This window comes from Natator depressus, chromosome 6 (genome assembly GCF_965152275.1).
Source record: "Natator depressus isolate rNatDep1 chromosome 6, rNatDep2.hap1, whole genome shotgun sequence".
NCBI classification, from domain to species: Eukaryota; Metazoa; Chordata; order Testudines; family Cheloniidae; genus Natator; species Natator depressus.
Window position 1 is genome coordinate 74,025,692 of NC_134239.1, and position 16,984 is coordinate 74,042,675.

Sequence of the window (16,984 nt, forward strand, 5' to 3'; positions counted from 1 at the left end):
AGTACTTGTGGCACCTTTGAGATAAATAAGATAGAAATAGATTTGTTAGTCTCTATCTTATTTATCTCAAAGGTGCCACAAGTACTCCTGTTCTTTTTGCTGTTACAGACTAACACGGCTGCTACTCTGAAATGTTAGAGTAAAATATAGTGTATATAAAACAGTGCACAACTGTTTTGTTTTTTTTATTTTCAGGGGGTGTGACTTTGTGGGTGTGGCAGCACCTTCATCAGGGCTAGTAAGCTTAGTTTTTGGACTAGTAGATGTTGGGTATATTTTATTTTTCAAGCCCTGTCAGATGTTAGAATCTCACTGTGAAGTGATTCACAGGATATTTTTATGTAGGACCAATGACAATTTGGACTGTGTGCTCTGGCTACCCACACCCTTTGGCTTGTACAGTTGTGATCTGAGTTAAAACAATTTAGGTACAAGATGTTCTTTTTGTAGTTCTGTTGAGCCCCTTGTGTTCAACCATTGTATTGAAAATATATACATTTTATATTTATGGTTTATTAACACTGTGCTATTATCTCATTGTACTGTAGTTTGCCTTTTATAAATGGCTGTAATTGACACTACCAGATTTAGTTGAGCTCCTATTTTTGTAAATGGGGATTTATTTTCCTCTAATAAAATATATCCTTTCAAATTTGATACTGCCATTGTGTAAAATGCTCTTTGCTTTAGTAGATTGACTTAGATAATGAAGTACAGAAAATCTATTTTGCAAATAGTAACAGAAGCATGGCTTATGAATGTGTTCTTTGCGTATATTTTCCTAACTATTAAATGCAAACAATGTGAAGGATTTAAATCTTAGTAAACAATTCCAGGACAAACCCAGAGAAGGACATTAATAAGATTATTTGGAAAAAATAATTATGCAAAAGAGATCAGGTATTTGTACAGTGCAGGAAATTTAACAGGACAAAATATTTACCTGAGAAGGTTTGAACTTATCAGTATAAAGGTTACACTTAACTGAAAATCACTGATTTATTGTCTTTAAAATCGTGGTAATATTATTGTGAGCAAAGGTGTACAGTAGTATATGAAATAAAAACTTACCTGGAGATATTTGATTGAATCTTATTGATTGAAGCTCATTTATCTGTGCTCTGTCTGAATATATGGAAAGACGCTCACCAGGTAGGAAGCTTTTCTATTTAAGTGCATTCTTCTCCTGTGGCTTGTGATTTCTTTCTCCACAGCATTTTTATTCGTTGCTGCTGCTTTCTTTTGTGGTAGTGGTTGTTTCTAATTGATTCTCAGGCATCCTGAATACTTGATTGGATTCTATATGCACCATTTTAGGTTATTCTGTTCTTTCACGGCTCCAGAAAGGGAGCTCTGAACTTCACATCTCTTCAAACAATAGAGGCAGATGAACATACCTCAGATAACTCAAGTGTTCAGTACTTATTAAAAACTGAGTAAAAGCTTTAGCAACCAGTAAATCCCATCTGTTTTCTGTAGATGATTCCAACAGTGAAAAGTTCTTGTTTTCCTATAAATTCAGTAGCTTCCACATTGTATGTTGCTTTGAAAAACTATAATGCAAGATCAGTGGACTTCAGGTTTTGTCTTAACTTTTCACCCATGCTTCAGCCTCATATTTGTAAGGGATGATGACGGGTCTGCTCCTCTCTGCTTCTGATGCTTCTGTCAGACAGAGATGTGAAACGCTGTTTTTGAACAGGAGAAAAAAAAATCCCAAAGGGTGTAGTGTTTTGTCATATCTTGGGACAGTGAGCATGCATGGCGTCAATGAGTAGCTGATATGAGCTATGCAAACCTGGCACTGAACTGACAGGATGATGCTTTCATACATAATAAACCTATTAATTATTTCTTCTGATGGACAGCAGTGTATACTAGAAGAAAAAAAGCAGCCGATTATAATATTAGGTTTGATAGGTACTCTCTGTTTGAACAGCTTGTTATCAAGAAATGAATCCAGGAAAAGACTGCTGCTTTTGGGTGTGATCAGGTAGAATGGACAGTGATTGTTTTGACATAGTAAGTGACGTATGTGGGGGTTAAAGCTCCCTTCAGATTAAGACCTCTTTATTGCCAGCTGGAATCAAAGATTAATCATCCAAAAAGAGATGACATTGAAAATTCTGGTTTTGTTTCAGTTTGCTTTTTATTTGTGGATCTGGCTATAGTCTTGCGGTTTGTTTCATTTACAACTTTGTTGTGCAGGTTCAGCCTACACACTTGCTCTGTGTTTTCTCCATTGAACAAATAATTTTAAAACATTGTTTTTCTTATCTTAATTTTTCATTCATTATGGAAGAAGTCACTTGCATGTGAAAAAGATACTGTTTCAGACTTGTTACCCATTTTTGTTGGTTGAGACAATGGCTTTTTGACTCACAAATCCTTTTTTTAATTAGCTGTTAATTTCAAACAAATTGTTCTCCTTTTAATGTCAGTTGAATAATTGCTCTCAAGATTAATATGCCTCTTCATACAAATTAAATAATGTATTTTTAAAAATATATTTAACATAGCATAAACCCTCCCATCAAAAATCTGTCCTTAAAGATTACAGGGTAAAATCTTCATTCCTTGCACCCACGTATTTCTGTTAAAGCTAATAGAAAACCTGTACGTGTATTGTGGGGAAAATCTTAGTTTAAAGCTACACTTAGAGCTCCCTAAAATATTAGAAACACAATAATTAAAAATACTGTTAAAGATTTGCCCCCTCTTCGAGAAACTTAGATTTATTTTAATTTTAAATTTTCTTGACAGAAACAATAACAAGTACAAAATTTTGTTTAATTTCCCTTTTGCCTTTGGCACATTGAGACTGGGAACAGAGATATGCACTTTTGGTTGGGAAGAAATAGGATGCAATCTTCATTTCATGAATGGAAGAGGAGTGGGGAAGAGAGACTTCAAAAATAAGCCTATGTGTATTGGCAGTCCATCATATGTATGGGGAACAACTTTCAGAACTTGCTCCAATCCTGCTTCAGCTGTACAAGCAAGCTCACCTTCATCCTGCTTGTTAAATTGTTAGCTTTACAAATGCTTGGTCCCTTGGTTCATCCAGTCTGTTAATGATGACTGCAGTTAGTTCAAATCCTATGCCCCATACATAGGGCCCTATCAAATTCCCTGCCGTGAAAAACGTGTCATGGACCGTGAAATTTTGTGTGTACTTTTACCCTATACTATACAGATTTCACAGGGGAAACCAGTGTTTCTCAAACTGGGGATCCCGACTCAAAGAGAGGTTGCAGGGGGGTTGCGAGGTTATTGTAGGGGAGGTCGTGTTCTTGCCACCCTACTTCTGCACTGCCTTCAGAGGTCGGAGAGTGGTGGCTGCTGGCCGAGGGCCCAGTTCTGAAGGCGGCAGCAGCACAGCAGTAAGGGTAGCAATACCATACCATTGCCATCCTTACTTCTGCGCTGCTGCTGGTGGTGGCGCTGCCTTCCGAGCTACGAAAAGCTTGTGATCCCTGCCACTACCCCCTTTTGGGTCACGACCACTACAGCTACAATACCATGAAATTTAAGATTTAAATATCTGAAATCATGAAATTTATGATATTTTAAAATCCTCTGACTCTGAAATTGACCAAAATGCACCATGAATTTGGTCGGGCCCCACTCATGCATATTTCCAAATGGCTCTGGAACACCATGGGCCCTAAGCCCGGAGTTATGCTACCTAGCTGCTGGCTCCAAATCCAGCTCAGCGAATGATAGCTGTAGTTGCAAATCCAAACAATCAATTCTATTGCCCTGTAAAGGAAGGCATCTGAGCTGCCCATGGTACAGTGAATATGTGAGAGAAAGTCTAGTGTTGGAATTTACCATCCAGGCAGGTTTTCAGGAGTAATATAGACTGCCTATTTCATAGTTCCTTTATCATCCTATCTATCCTATATATCCTATCGTCCTATGTAAGCACTGAATGTTTACCTGGAGTTTATATCCTACTCTGAAATGAAGAGGCTCTAAATTGGTTAGGATGTGACTTTTAGAAGATTAAATTCCTGGAAAAGATTGGAACCTGATGAGAGGGTATTCGTTTGTGTGTAGCAATAAATATGCCTCCATATCTTAGGTGTATGGCTGGGTAATCTTGCAAAGGACAAAGAAAGCATGCTATTTTATTTATTTGTGTGTGTGTGTGTGTACACTCACAATGTCACTTTTTGTCTTTAAATATCTAAACCGTCTATATATGTATAGCATCAGTGAAATGCACCCATCTCAGAACTGGTGGTTAACATGAAACTGTTGCACAATGGTAGGGTGAAGGTAAATCTACCACTACACACAAAGTGCCATAGGAGTCTAAGGTAACCAATTCATAAAGGCAAGAAAGTTCAAAGTCTTAAGCACAAACTTTGTCTGAAATCCCTGTAGTGACTGAATGCCTGTCATCTCACTATGAACCATCCAGTGTACAGTGGGTGATTAATTCTTGGACAGACCTGGCTGTCATGCAAGCTTTAAGCAAAATGAAAACCTGGTGAGGCGCTGTAATGGTAGGTGATGCCAATCTCCATGTAGCTGTTATTAGACTTAAACCATTAATCTGGTCCTCTGCTGTTGGTCATCCTCTGAGTGAGCATTGGCACCCTTAAAGAAAGAAAGAAAAAAACTTATTAAAACCCACATCATGATTTCTCCTCTTGTTCCACCCTACCAAAAACAGTCCTAGACCAAAGTGACAGGAAATGTTCTTTGGGTATATTGGGGTCTAGACTCTCCTCAGGTAATAATATCTTGAGGCTGTCTACATGAAAATTAAACAATGTATGAGCAATACAGTTATTCATGTTAAGAGGATGACAAACTTTAAAATAAATGTTGCATGAGAAGTAGGGAAGCACTGAAGTTGAAATCACCCTTACTTAAAATTCATAGGTATTGATGGTAAATAATTTGTGCATAAGGCCTCTCATCTTCAGTTTAAAAATCCAGTCATTACTCCCTCCTGTGTGTTGCTGGAGGCCATGACTAGCTTGTGTGTGAGGGCCACTTGTTTAAAGCACTGGAAAACAGATTTTCCAGGAGTAACTTGTCAGTTAAACAATTTTAAGATTAAATGTTACTGAGGATTAGAGCTGTAAGAGGTTGGGTGAACATTAGTTAATGCCACCAGGAAGGGTGAAAATCTCAAATTATGAAAAAAAAACATTTAGATGTGCTCTGTAGGCCTATCCCTTCTTTCTTCTTTTTCTTTTTTTCCTTTCCCAAATCCTTAAACCTTTACTCACTTCCTCATCCCACTAAAAACAAACAAAAAATAAATAAATCGCACTCTTAACCTATGACTAAATGTTGTCATTCTGTTTCTGCAGTGCTGTCTGATTTCATGTTTTATGCAGCTTAATACTTCAGTGGTGACTTTTTTCGGGGGGGGGGGAAGGATACATCCACCACAATTTAAATCTCTTAAGAACTCCCTGTCTTTCTAAAGCAAATGTTGTAATTGTTCCTTTGTCTTCCAAGAGTAGTAGCTGCTTGTGTGAACAAAATTATTTCTCTCATTCAGTTCTCTAGCCCTTCCTTTTGTAGTTGAATCTTGGTTTTCTGGTTTTGTTGCTGCTATACAATAATTAATTATTCACTATTGCAACTGAAATACTTCTATGCTGTGAACAGAATATGTGCTTATCTAAATTGAATCCAGCTGTTAAATTGTCAGTGATCGTTGTAGAATTTTGTACATTATTTGTTTGTCTCTAAGAAAAATCAATAAATGTCTTAAAAAATGAAGGAAGTCTTCAAAGATTAAAAGCTTCGTAATCAACCAGACATTAGATTAACATTAGATCATTTTAGTTTAATTGTTTTCTGTGGGATTCAAGAGCATGAAGACTTTATTCTTAGAGGACTTCCTAATGAAAATTTGAAAGGAAAAATCTACTTACGTCTAGTCTGTACTACTGCACTACATCGGTGCAGCTGCATTGGTGCAGCTTTGCTGCCGTAGTGGGTCTGGTGAAGCACTCTCCTGTCGGCATAATTACTCCACCTGAACGAGAGGCAGAAGCTGTGACACCTCTGTAAGTTGATGTGACTTACATCGCTCAGGGGGTGGCTTTTACACATACCTGACTGACATAAGTTACATCGACTTAAGCAGTAGTGTAGACAAGCCCTTACTCTCAGTGAAAGTGGAAACCTCATTCTCCCATATAATAGAATAAGAAAGCACCCCATAAAATGGGTCTTCCCTGTTCTCTGAGAAACATGGATTAGAATAGCTGATAGTCTCTGAATAGAAGCAGACGTACAATAATTTTTAGGTGGAAGGAAGTTATTGTTTGCAGAGGAAAAGTGTTGGTGTGCCCAGGAGAATCTCTATCGCTTTGTCAAAATCCTGAGGACTGTCACCCTCTTGAGTTTCTTATCGGGCTTTGCATATGGCAGTCCAGCTTAAAAATACAAGGAGCTTTCATTTCAAATCCTTTGAGAACTGAGGCAAAATAGTTTGTGATTTTTATAAGTATATACCTGGTTAAAATTTTACTAATTTGGGAAAAATGTTTTAAAAATTATTTAATACATTTTAATTATGACTTTATTTTATTTGAGGGATTCTGACCTTTGATGCTACAAATATTTGCTGAGAGTTTACCCAATTAGATGTCAAAGTGGGATTTGTGCGGTTAGGATTAAAAACATTCATAGAGGAAATTGGAGAATTTTTATTGGATTAAACTATAAATTGATTAAAATGTGATATGATGATTTAGTAATCCAGTTTTGAATATTTTTATATTTGGCTTAATTGTACGTTAACTATGCATTTCATTTATATGTTAAGAATGTGACCATCCCTTTTCAGTTACTGATGTGAAAGGTAAATGTTGAGCTTATTGAATATATGGTGGGGATATAATGAATGTTTCTCCAGTATTTGAATTTCAGGTACATTTGGCTATTTTTGAGCAATTTAGTATTTGTGAACCTTTGATACTCGTCTGCATGATTTGGTCAAATACATAGTAGCATATATGTATTCTACCCAGCAATGTAATCAATTCAAGCTTTGAACATCAATGCAAGATACATTACAAATAATGCATAACTGACATTTGTTCAGTTGTGATATCTGTTGAATATTTTTGGATACTGGATAGAGGCAGTTTCACTAATATTTTATGAAACCCAAACAAAAGCTAAAATTTATAGAATTTTGTATTAACAAATATTGTTTAACCAACTCTGTTTTATATACTCTGTTAGCTGAGAAGATGAGCTTGCTCTTATTATTGTCTTGTATTTTAGACATGAAAAGCATCCAATAAATGTGACTTGTTTCATTTTTATTAGGAAAATATTGGACTTCAATAGTTCATTATAGGGGTATGTACGATAGTGGTGAGATTGTTGCTACAAATTTTTGTAAGATTTCTGGTGTGTGTGTGTGTGTGTGTGTGAAAGGGATCTTTAAAGTTCTGCATGCACACTCTCTCTCCCATTCTCAACCTGACAATTCTAGTTGCCATAACAACTTGATTATAGCAGAGCATTTGCTGCTGTAGTTAAGGTTGTGTCAGCACTTCCATTATAAGCTGCTGTTTTCAAGAATTTTTAATTCATTCACACTCCTCAGAAAATGGCAGGTAGCATCATGCCTGTATATAAAAAAATATTACTCCTTAAAAACATTGAGTAATTGTATGAAGTACAAGATAGGCTTATTGTTTTGAATTTTTTTCTTTGTTGCTGTAGAAAAACAACAAAAACTTTGGTTAAAATATTGGCCATTTCCAGTGTGGCAGGGGCCTGAGAATGAGCAAGTTTGCTTGCTCTTCCGTAACCTATATACATACATAGGTACATGAGTTTAAGGGTATAAAAGACCATTAGATCAAGGGTTTTCACGACAGATTTTTTGGTGGGTTCAGATTGTGGCCACCAACTCTTGCTAGCGGCTGCTCTGACAAATTTTCAAGGGGTGGGGAAAGGGCTGAAGTCTGGGGCCCATCACTGGGGCCTCACAACCCCAGGTGGTCCTGCTGCTGAAGCGGGGGGGGGGGGGGGAGGGGGCCTGAAGCCTGCCCCAGGAGTCCCGTGGCTGGAGCCCTGGGCACTGCATGGTGGGTCCACTGCTTTGTACCCTCCTCCGCCTCTAACCAGGAGGCTGTCGTAGATTCAGGAAAATCCCCTGGTGGCCTCATTTCAGAAACACTGCATTAGATCATATAGTCTGTGTGCAGCACAGGTGAGAGAATTTCACCCATTTACCCCATAATGAGCCAAATAACTTCTGTTTGGCTAAAGCATCTTCCTGAAGGACATCCAGTCTGAATTCGGAGACATCAAAAGATAGAGACTCACCAATCACAGATTGGTCTCACCAATCACAGAACCATAGAAATGTCGGCTTAAAATGGACCTAGAAAGATCATCAAGTCCATTCCCCTGCACCGAGGCAGGACTAAGTATTATCTAGACCATCCCTGACAGGTGTTTGTCCAACTTCTTTTTAAAAATCTCTAGTGATAATGATTCCACAGCCTCCCTGGGCAACCTGTTTCAGTGCTTAATAATAATAATACCTGTTTAGTATATAGCACATTTAATCAGTAGATCTCAAAGTTTTTAATGTATTTGTCCTCATGCACCCTTGGGAGGCAGGGCAGTGCTATTATCCCTATTGTACAGATAGGGAACTGAGGCACAGAGAGGCCAAGTGACTTGTCTAAAGTCGCACAAAGAGTCTATGGCAGAGCAGGGAATTGAACTCGCGTCTCCCAAGCCCAGACTAGAACCTTGAACACTGCACCATCCTTCCTCTCCTATTTATCTGCCTGTATAGTTAGAAAGGGTTTCCTAATATCTAACCTCAATCTCCTTTGCTGCAGTTTAAGCCCATTATTTCTCATCCTACCGTCCGTGGACATGGAGAACAATTAATCATTGTTCTTTTTATAACAGCCCTTCACACAATTGAAGTTGTTATCAGGTCCCACTTGAGTCTTCTTTTCTCAAGACGAAATATGCCCAGATTTTTAACCTTTTCTTATAGGTCAGCTTTTCTAAATCTTTTTATCATTTTAATTGCTCTCCTCTGGGCTCTTTCCCATTTGTCCATATCTTTCCTGAAGTATGGCACCCAGAACTGGTCACAGTGCTCCAGCTGAGTCGTCACCAGTGCCAAGCAGAAGGGAGAATTAACTCCCTGTCTTACATTTGACACTCCTGTTAATACATCCCAGAATGATACAAAACTTTTTTCACAGCCTCATCACGTTGGGACATATTAAATTTGTGATCCACTGGAATTCCCAGATCTTTTTCTGCTGCACTCCTGCCAAGCGAGGTATTCCTCATTTTGTAGCTGAGCTGTATGCATGGATATAAGATGCTGTATGTACAGGTAAAATCACCTCCCTGCTCCTACTCACTACTCCCATGTTTATACATGCAACAATCGCATTAGCTCTTTTTGCCTCGGCATCACACTGGGAGCCCATGTTCAGTTGATTGTCTACTGTGACCCCTAAATCCTCTTCGGTCACTGCTTTCCATGTTACAGTCCCCCTTTGGTAGCCATGGTCTGCATTCCTTGGTCCTAGATATGTAACTTTGCATTTTTCTATATTAAGTGATATCATTTTATTATGGGTTTTACACTAGTATTGTGTTTTCTAGTGTAAGAAACTGTCAACCAGTTTCCAGCCTGGCATAATAATAGAAAAAAACCTGTTTTAGTAATTGAAAATTTGTTGTATGTTAGAATCTGTTTGATAAGCCATTATTAAAGCAGCTTAAAAATTGTTTATAGGTTCTTTCATTGGAGAGCCACACTTCTTATCCCACAAATGCCATCACTTTTTATCTAGGTGACTGTCACCAACTCTAGACTCAGCCAAGTGTATATAAAGTTTTAAATTAACATGATCATTTCTAAGGAAAATGTTTGTAGTTTTTCTTTGAGTGTACTGTTCAAAACTAAAAAATGCTATTAGCTAGTAGCAATTAATTGACATTCCCAGTCCCTTACTTCTCTTTGCTGAGAAGCGCCCTATCAAATTCCCTGCCGTGAAAAACGTGTCATGGACCGTGAAATGTAATTTTGTGTGTACTTTTACCCTATACTATACAGATTTCACAGGGGAAACCAGTGTTTCTCAAACTGGGGATCCCGACTCAAAGAGAGGTTGCAGGGGGGTTGCGAGGTTATTGTAGGGGAGGTCGTGTTCTTGCCACCCTACTTCTGCACTGCCTTCAGAGGTCGGAGAGTGGTGGCTGCTGGCTGAGGGCCCAGTTCTGAAGGCGGCAGCAGCAGCACAGAAGTAAGGGTAGCAATACCATACCATTGCCATCCTTACTTCTGCGCTGCTGGTGGTGGTGGTGGTGCTGCCTTCTGAGCTACAAAAAGCTTGTGATCCCTGCCACTACCCCCTTTTGGGTCACGACCACTACAGTTACAATACCATGAAATTTAAGATTTAAATATCTGAAATCATGAAATTTATGATTTTTAAAATCCTCTTTTTGTGGAGTTCTCCCTTGTTGAAATCTGTTCAATTTGTATTTATTAACCTAATATTACATTTTTGTGCTCATAACATTTTACTAACTCCCAATACTTACAAGTTTTCTATCTGAATCTTTGAAATTCAATACAAAAACCTCCTGTACTCTTTCAAAAATATACTCTTTGAAAAAGCCACGTCCGGAAAACATTCGCAAGCTGCATCTGTCTGCCCAGGTTTTTCTCAAAGAGCCTGGTTTAGTTTTCCTGTCATCTAATATTTTGTCAGTGTCTACTTTGTCTCTGTCGTATAAAGTTGTGGTGCTAAATTAGTAATAGCTCCACAATATATGGATTTGTGTGGAGTCTCAGTCTGAGTGGTTTCCACTATACCCAGAGTTCCATACAAAATTTTTAATAAATGGTTGCAACATTACATTTTTTTTTTAAACTTGGAAATGTATACAACTGTGTTAAGAATTCCACTTAGATGGATCTTTGCATTCTTGCTGTCTACAGCTATCAGAAACTATAGGATCGGGGCTGTGGAAGTATCTTGAGTAGATTATAGAATAGCTTCATGATTTGAAATTTCAGTGTTATTTAGTTAAGTGCATACGTTTATAGATTAGTTTGGATTTAGGAAGGGACAGTTTTAAATTGCAGGGTATTGGGAGAATTATAGTTAGAAATTTACACTTGCTCTGAACCTTTTGTTATATAACTGATAGTTAGACTCTCTCATTAGTTAAACGAGATTGTTGTAAAATTCTAGACTAAAAAGAGCTCTCTCTGTCAAAAGAGAAGTGGGGTAAAGGATAAAAAGTTTGTCACTTTCTTGTTGGTACAAGAATATAGAACTAAGAAGAAGATTGTTAGGCTTAGTTTGTTTTGGAAAGTCTGAATTTGCAGGTGTGTTTAAGAAATTACCACATTGTAGGAAGTTGGACTAAATCCTGAAATTATTGCAACACAGTGTTGATAAAGGCTAAAAGAGGGCCAGCTCTCAGAGTAAATGAGACCAGGGATATGGCTGTCATCCACTTCTTGCCTTTAAGGAAACAGAGAGACAAGACTTAACAGATTAAGGAATCCTTGGTACCCTCATCCTGTTTCAGGGGAAGGGTGAGAGGATTCAAATATAGACTCAGTCCTCAGAGTTAAGCTGAAGAGGGTCGAACCTGAATTATTGATTAAATGGTGTGAAGCCATTTAACCCTCCATCAAACCCAATTAAGTAGAGAAGTTATCATCTCTCTCCATTATTACATTAATGAAGTTGAGGCCTGTCACTTAAAATCCATCCCTGTATTTGTGTTTTTTTTACCTGCATGTCCTGATTAAAATGACTTCTTACATACTTTTACTTGGAACTTTTAGTTTTGCATTGTAAAAAAGCAAATTAGATCTAAATGATTCTAGTTAGATACTATGAAGATTTAGTGACTTAAACACACTAATCAATATATTTGACTGCTATTTTATAGAACTATGGGTGTGTGTCAGTCTGCACCCCTATGTTCACCCCTTTTCCAAGATTATAATAAATTTTGTACAAAGTATGTCTTGTGAGGTATCATTTGAAAACTCATGATTTGCTGATCTTTTTTGTCCTGATAAAATAAGTGTGCAAAATTTTGTGTAAAGTTATAAGATTCTACTGTTTGCGGTTACTAAGACATATTCCAAATCTGGGGAAGGAGCCACAAACCAGTTCCTCAGAGACAAAAGGCAAAGTGATGCCTAAGCCAGGTGTAAATGAAATCAAATGGACCATCACCTGGTTAAGTGGCCATTCTTTGGCCGGAAAAAGGGTCTGAGAGAGAAATTTACATCTTGGCAAAGAAACAGCTGGAGATGCCTGTCACCACAGACTTCCTGTCTCCTGAACCCCAGCTTGAGATGATTCTCAAAGAAAAGGCAGAACACAATGCCATCCACAGCCTCAGAAACAACTCTGACATCATAATCAAAAAGGCTGACAAAGGAGGTGCTGTCGTCATCATGAATAGGTCGGAATATGAAGAAGAGGCTGCTAGGCAGCTCTCCGACACCACTTTCTACAAGCCATTACCCTCTAATCCCACTGAGGGTTACCAAAAGAAACTACAGCATTTGCTCAAGAAACTCCCTGAAAAAGAACAAGAACAAATCCTCACAGACACACCCCTAGAACCCCAATCAGGGGTATTCTATCTGTTACCCAAGATCCATAAACCTGGAAATCCTGGATGCCCCATCATCTCAAGCATTGGCACCCTGACAGCAGGATTGTCTGGCTATGTAGGCTCCCTCCTCAGGCCCTAACTACCAGCTATCTTCGAGACACCACTGACTGCCTGAGGAAACTACAATCCATCGGTGATCTTCCTGAAAACACCATCTTAGCCACTATGGATGCAGAAGCCCTCTACACCAACATTCCACACAAAGATGGACTACGGGCCATCAGGAACAGTATCCCCGAGAATGTCACTGCAAACCTGGTGGCTGAACTTTGTGACTTTGTCCTCACCCATAACTATTTCACATTTGGGGACAATGTATACCTTTAAATCAGGGCACTGCTGTGGGTACCCGCATGGCCCCACAGTATGCCAACATTTTTATGGCTGACTTAGAACAACGCTTCCTCAGCTCTCGTCCCCTAATGCCCCTACTCTACTTGCGCTACATTGATGATCTCTTCATCATCTGGACCCATGGAAAAGAAGCCCTTGAGGAATTCCACCACGATTTCAAGAATTTCCATCCCACCATCAACCTCGGCCTTGACCAGTCCACACAAGAGATCCACTTCCTGGACACTACGGTGCTAATAAGCGATGGTCACATAAACACCACCCTATACCGGAAACCTACTGACCGCTATGATTACCTACATGCCTCCAGCTGTCATCCAAATCACACCACGCGATCCATTGTCTACAGCCAAGCTCTACGATACAACTGCATTTGTTCTGATCCCTCAGACAGAGACAAACACCTACACAATCTCTATCAAGTGTTCTTACAACTACAATACCCACCTGCTGAAGTGAAGAAACAGATTGACAGAGCCAGAAGAGTACCCAGAAGTCACCTACTACAGGACAGGCCCAACAAAGAAAATAACAGAACGCCGCTAGCCATCACCTTCAGCCCCCAACTAAAACCTCTCCAGCGCATCATCAAGGATCTACAACCTATCCTGAAGGATGACCCATCACTCTCACAGATCTTGGGAGACAGGTCAGTCCTTGCTTACAGACAGCCCCCCAACCTGAAGCAAATACGCACCAACAACCACACACCAGACAACAAAAACACTAACCCAGGAACCTATCCTTGCAACAAAGCCCGTTGCCAACTGTGTCCACATATCTATTCAGGGGACACCATCATAGGGCCTAATCACATCAGAGGCTCGTTCACCTGCACATCTACCAATGTGATATATGCCATCATGTGCCAGCAATGCCTCTCTGCCATGTACATTGGCCAAACTGGACAGTCTCTACGTAAAAGAATAAATGGACACAAATCGGACGTCAAGAATTACAACATTCAAAAACCAGTCGGAGGACACTTCAATCTCTCTGGTCACTCGATTACAGACCTAAAAGTGTCAGTTCTTCAAAAACAGACTCCAACGAGAGACTGCTGAATTGGAATTAATTTGCAAACTGGATACAATTAACTTAGGCTTGAATAAAGACTGGGAGTGGATGTGTCATTACACAAAGTAAAACTTTTTCCCCATATTTATTCTCTTCCTCCCTACCCCCACTGTTCCTCACACGTTCTTGTCAATTGCTGGAAATGGCCCACCTTGATTATCACTACAAAAAAGTCGTCCGTCCGTCCCCCCCCGCTCTCCTGCTGGTAATAGCTCACCTTACCTGATCACTCTTGTTACAGTGTGTATGGTAACACCCATTGTTTCATGTTCTCTGTATATAAATCTCCCCACTGTATTTTCCACTGAACGCATCCGATGAAGTGAGCTGTAGCTCACAAAAGCGTATACTCAAATAAATTTGTTAGTCTCTGCGGTGCCACAAATATTCCTTTCTAAAGAAAAGGAAATGGTACAAGAATGGCGAAGAGATGCCCCAAGATATTCCTCCCTTTCTCTACACACGGCAGCCACAACACCTGAGGAACAACAAACAGCTTTGAACTGGAGGGATCCTGGCAGAAAGGAATTCAGCTAGTAAGACTGCTAAAACATAGGGGGACAGACCTTTGCTTTGAATTCACTCTAGCTTGTTAAGTTAGTTAGTTATTAGTTGCATTTACTTTTATTTCCTTATAACCAGTTTGGACTTTTATGCCTCATTACTGGTAATCACTTAAAATCTATTTTTCTGTAGTTAATAAACCTGTTTTGTTGTTTTATCTAGACCAGTGTGTTTGGATTGAAGTGTTTGGGAAACTCCATTTCAGATAACAGGATTTGTGCATATCGTTTTCTATTAATAAAATGATGGTCTTTATATGAGCTTGTGTTGTCTGGGAGACAGTTGGGCAATACATGATGCACATTTATAGGGGAAAGACTGGGACTGGGAATTTGCTGGTGTTGCTTTGCAGTGTGATTCAAAAGTGGCTGGCCATAGCACTTATACTGTACAGCTGGGAGTATTTACATGCTGAAGGCTGTGTGCGCGCAGACCAGGAGTGGTTGCTCTCACAACAAAGCAATGTAAAAGGCACCCTAGGCTGGAGAATTGAGGGGACACAGCTGTTCAACAGTCCAAATTGTACCCTGGGGAATGTCACAGTGTGTAATATACACATATGCCCTGTGATATGACAATCATTTCCACTCCTCAGTTCTGGCTCCCCAGTCTCCCACATCAGAATATTGTGTTGTGGATGACAGATTCTTTTCTGTCCAGGAGAATAAGAGCGCTCTTTGTTGCACTAATTAAAGATTATGTTTGTCTCCTACACCCTACAAGCTCCTGTTATCTGTAATAACACCTTGATGGATAATCTCAGTTTTGAAGCGAGTCCAAACAAGAAATGCTCAGTACTACTAATATATATATCCTGTTGTGAACCACAGTAACCTCCGATCTGGAGATCTGCTACTGAAAGTATAAAGATACATAAATAGTCTTTAAATTCTGCTATGTTATTGGATTGAAAATAATGAAAAGCATCTGTCGTACATGATTTAGCCACTTGATTTCAAATGTGTGCTCCAAATCACTGTAATTCTTTATATAGATTAAACTGATACATATTCAGTATTTATCAATATTACTACTTGTAATTTTAAGACAGTCCATGGAATGCATACTTCAGACTTGTATTAAGTAACCTTGAGTTCTTCTTTGAGTAGAGGTAGCCGTGTATTCTATGTGAGTGTGCACACTGGAGTAGGAGAACTTTGCCTAGCAGTACCCACAGAGGCAGTGCTCATGGCCTTTTGCTCTAGCCCCTCCGCAAGCCTATAAGGGCAGCACCTCCATGATCCCCCTCAGTTCCTTCTCACCGCATGTGGCTAGAGAGGCCTTACACATCCTCCATTGTGCCCTTGGCACTTTCTGGACATGTCACAAAGCCACCAGGTCTTTCAGGACAGCAGCTCACTTCTCCTGGGCTGCAGACTGTGGAGTTGAGGCCGGGCCAGGCACCAAAGCCCCACTTAACTTGGGAGCATCCTTTGGCACCATCATTATCTTGGCATCAGATCCCATCATCACATTCAGTAGTGGCCTCAGTGCTGACCCCTCTCCTGGTACCGGGGTGGAAGTGTGTCTCATTCCGTGCCACTGGTGTCAGTTCCCCACTTGTCTTCGGCACTGATGCCGCTTCCTTATTGGGCTTCAGATGAATCTGACTGGTTGTTTTTCCATTGGGGATGGCTCCCCCGTTGTGACTACAAAACCTCTGGGTTTCTTCAAGATCCAGGTCAGGGTTGTCCTCCCACTCCTTTTTGGATTTGTGCCAGAGATTGCCCTTGGATCACTGTCGGTGCTGGGATCGGCATTTTCCATGCAGATGAGACAGAAGCTCATGGCCTGGTGCCTACTGGCCACCAATCATAGAATCATAAGACTGGAAGGGACCTTGAGAGGTCATCTGGTCAAGTCCCCTGCACTCATGGCAGGACTAGGTATTATCTAGACCATTCCTGACAGGTGTTTGTCTAACCTGCTCTTAAAGATCTCCAATGATGGAGATTCCACAACCTCCCTAGGCAATTTATTCCTGTGCTTAACTACCCTGACAGTTAGGAAGTTTTTAGTTTTTGTCTTATCCATAAGCCCAGTGCTCCTCCATCCCTGAGGTCCTGCTCTTCAACCTGCTTCAGAGCAAGATTGCTGTCCTGACAGTGGTTCCCATGATCACTGAGTCTATTTTCTTTGGTCCTATGGGGCTCTTCTGATTGGATTCTGTGGCACAAGAACAGGATCTACTGATGACCACCTCCTTGTCTGTCCCAGATGATTACTATGCTGGAATCTTCCTCTCCCTTGGCACCTAAGGACTTAAAGGCATATGAAGACCTCCTGAGGCATA

At 39.8% G+C, this 16,984-nt stretch overlaps 2 protein-coding genes across 5 annotated transcripts in view; one reads left to right on the forward strand and one right to left on the reverse strand.

Moving 5' to 3' along the window:
* CHRM5 (cholinergic receptor muscarinic 5) overlaps positions 1–1,966 on the reverse strand; it is an 80,903-nt gene extending 78,937 nt beyond the window's left edge. For all 4 annotated transcript variants that reach the window (XM_074955735.1, XM_074955736.1, XM_074955733.1 and 1 more), the window contains exon 1: positions 1,072–1,966. The gene's annotated coding sequence lies outside the window, so the exon portion shown is untranslated. The remainder of the gene's footprint in view (positions 1–1,071) is intronic.
* The window catches only part of AVEN (apoptosis and caspase activation inhibitor), a 172,160-nt gene that overhangs the window by 68,091 nt on the left and 87,085 nt on the right, over positions 1–16,984 (forward strand). The window lies entirely within an intron of this gene.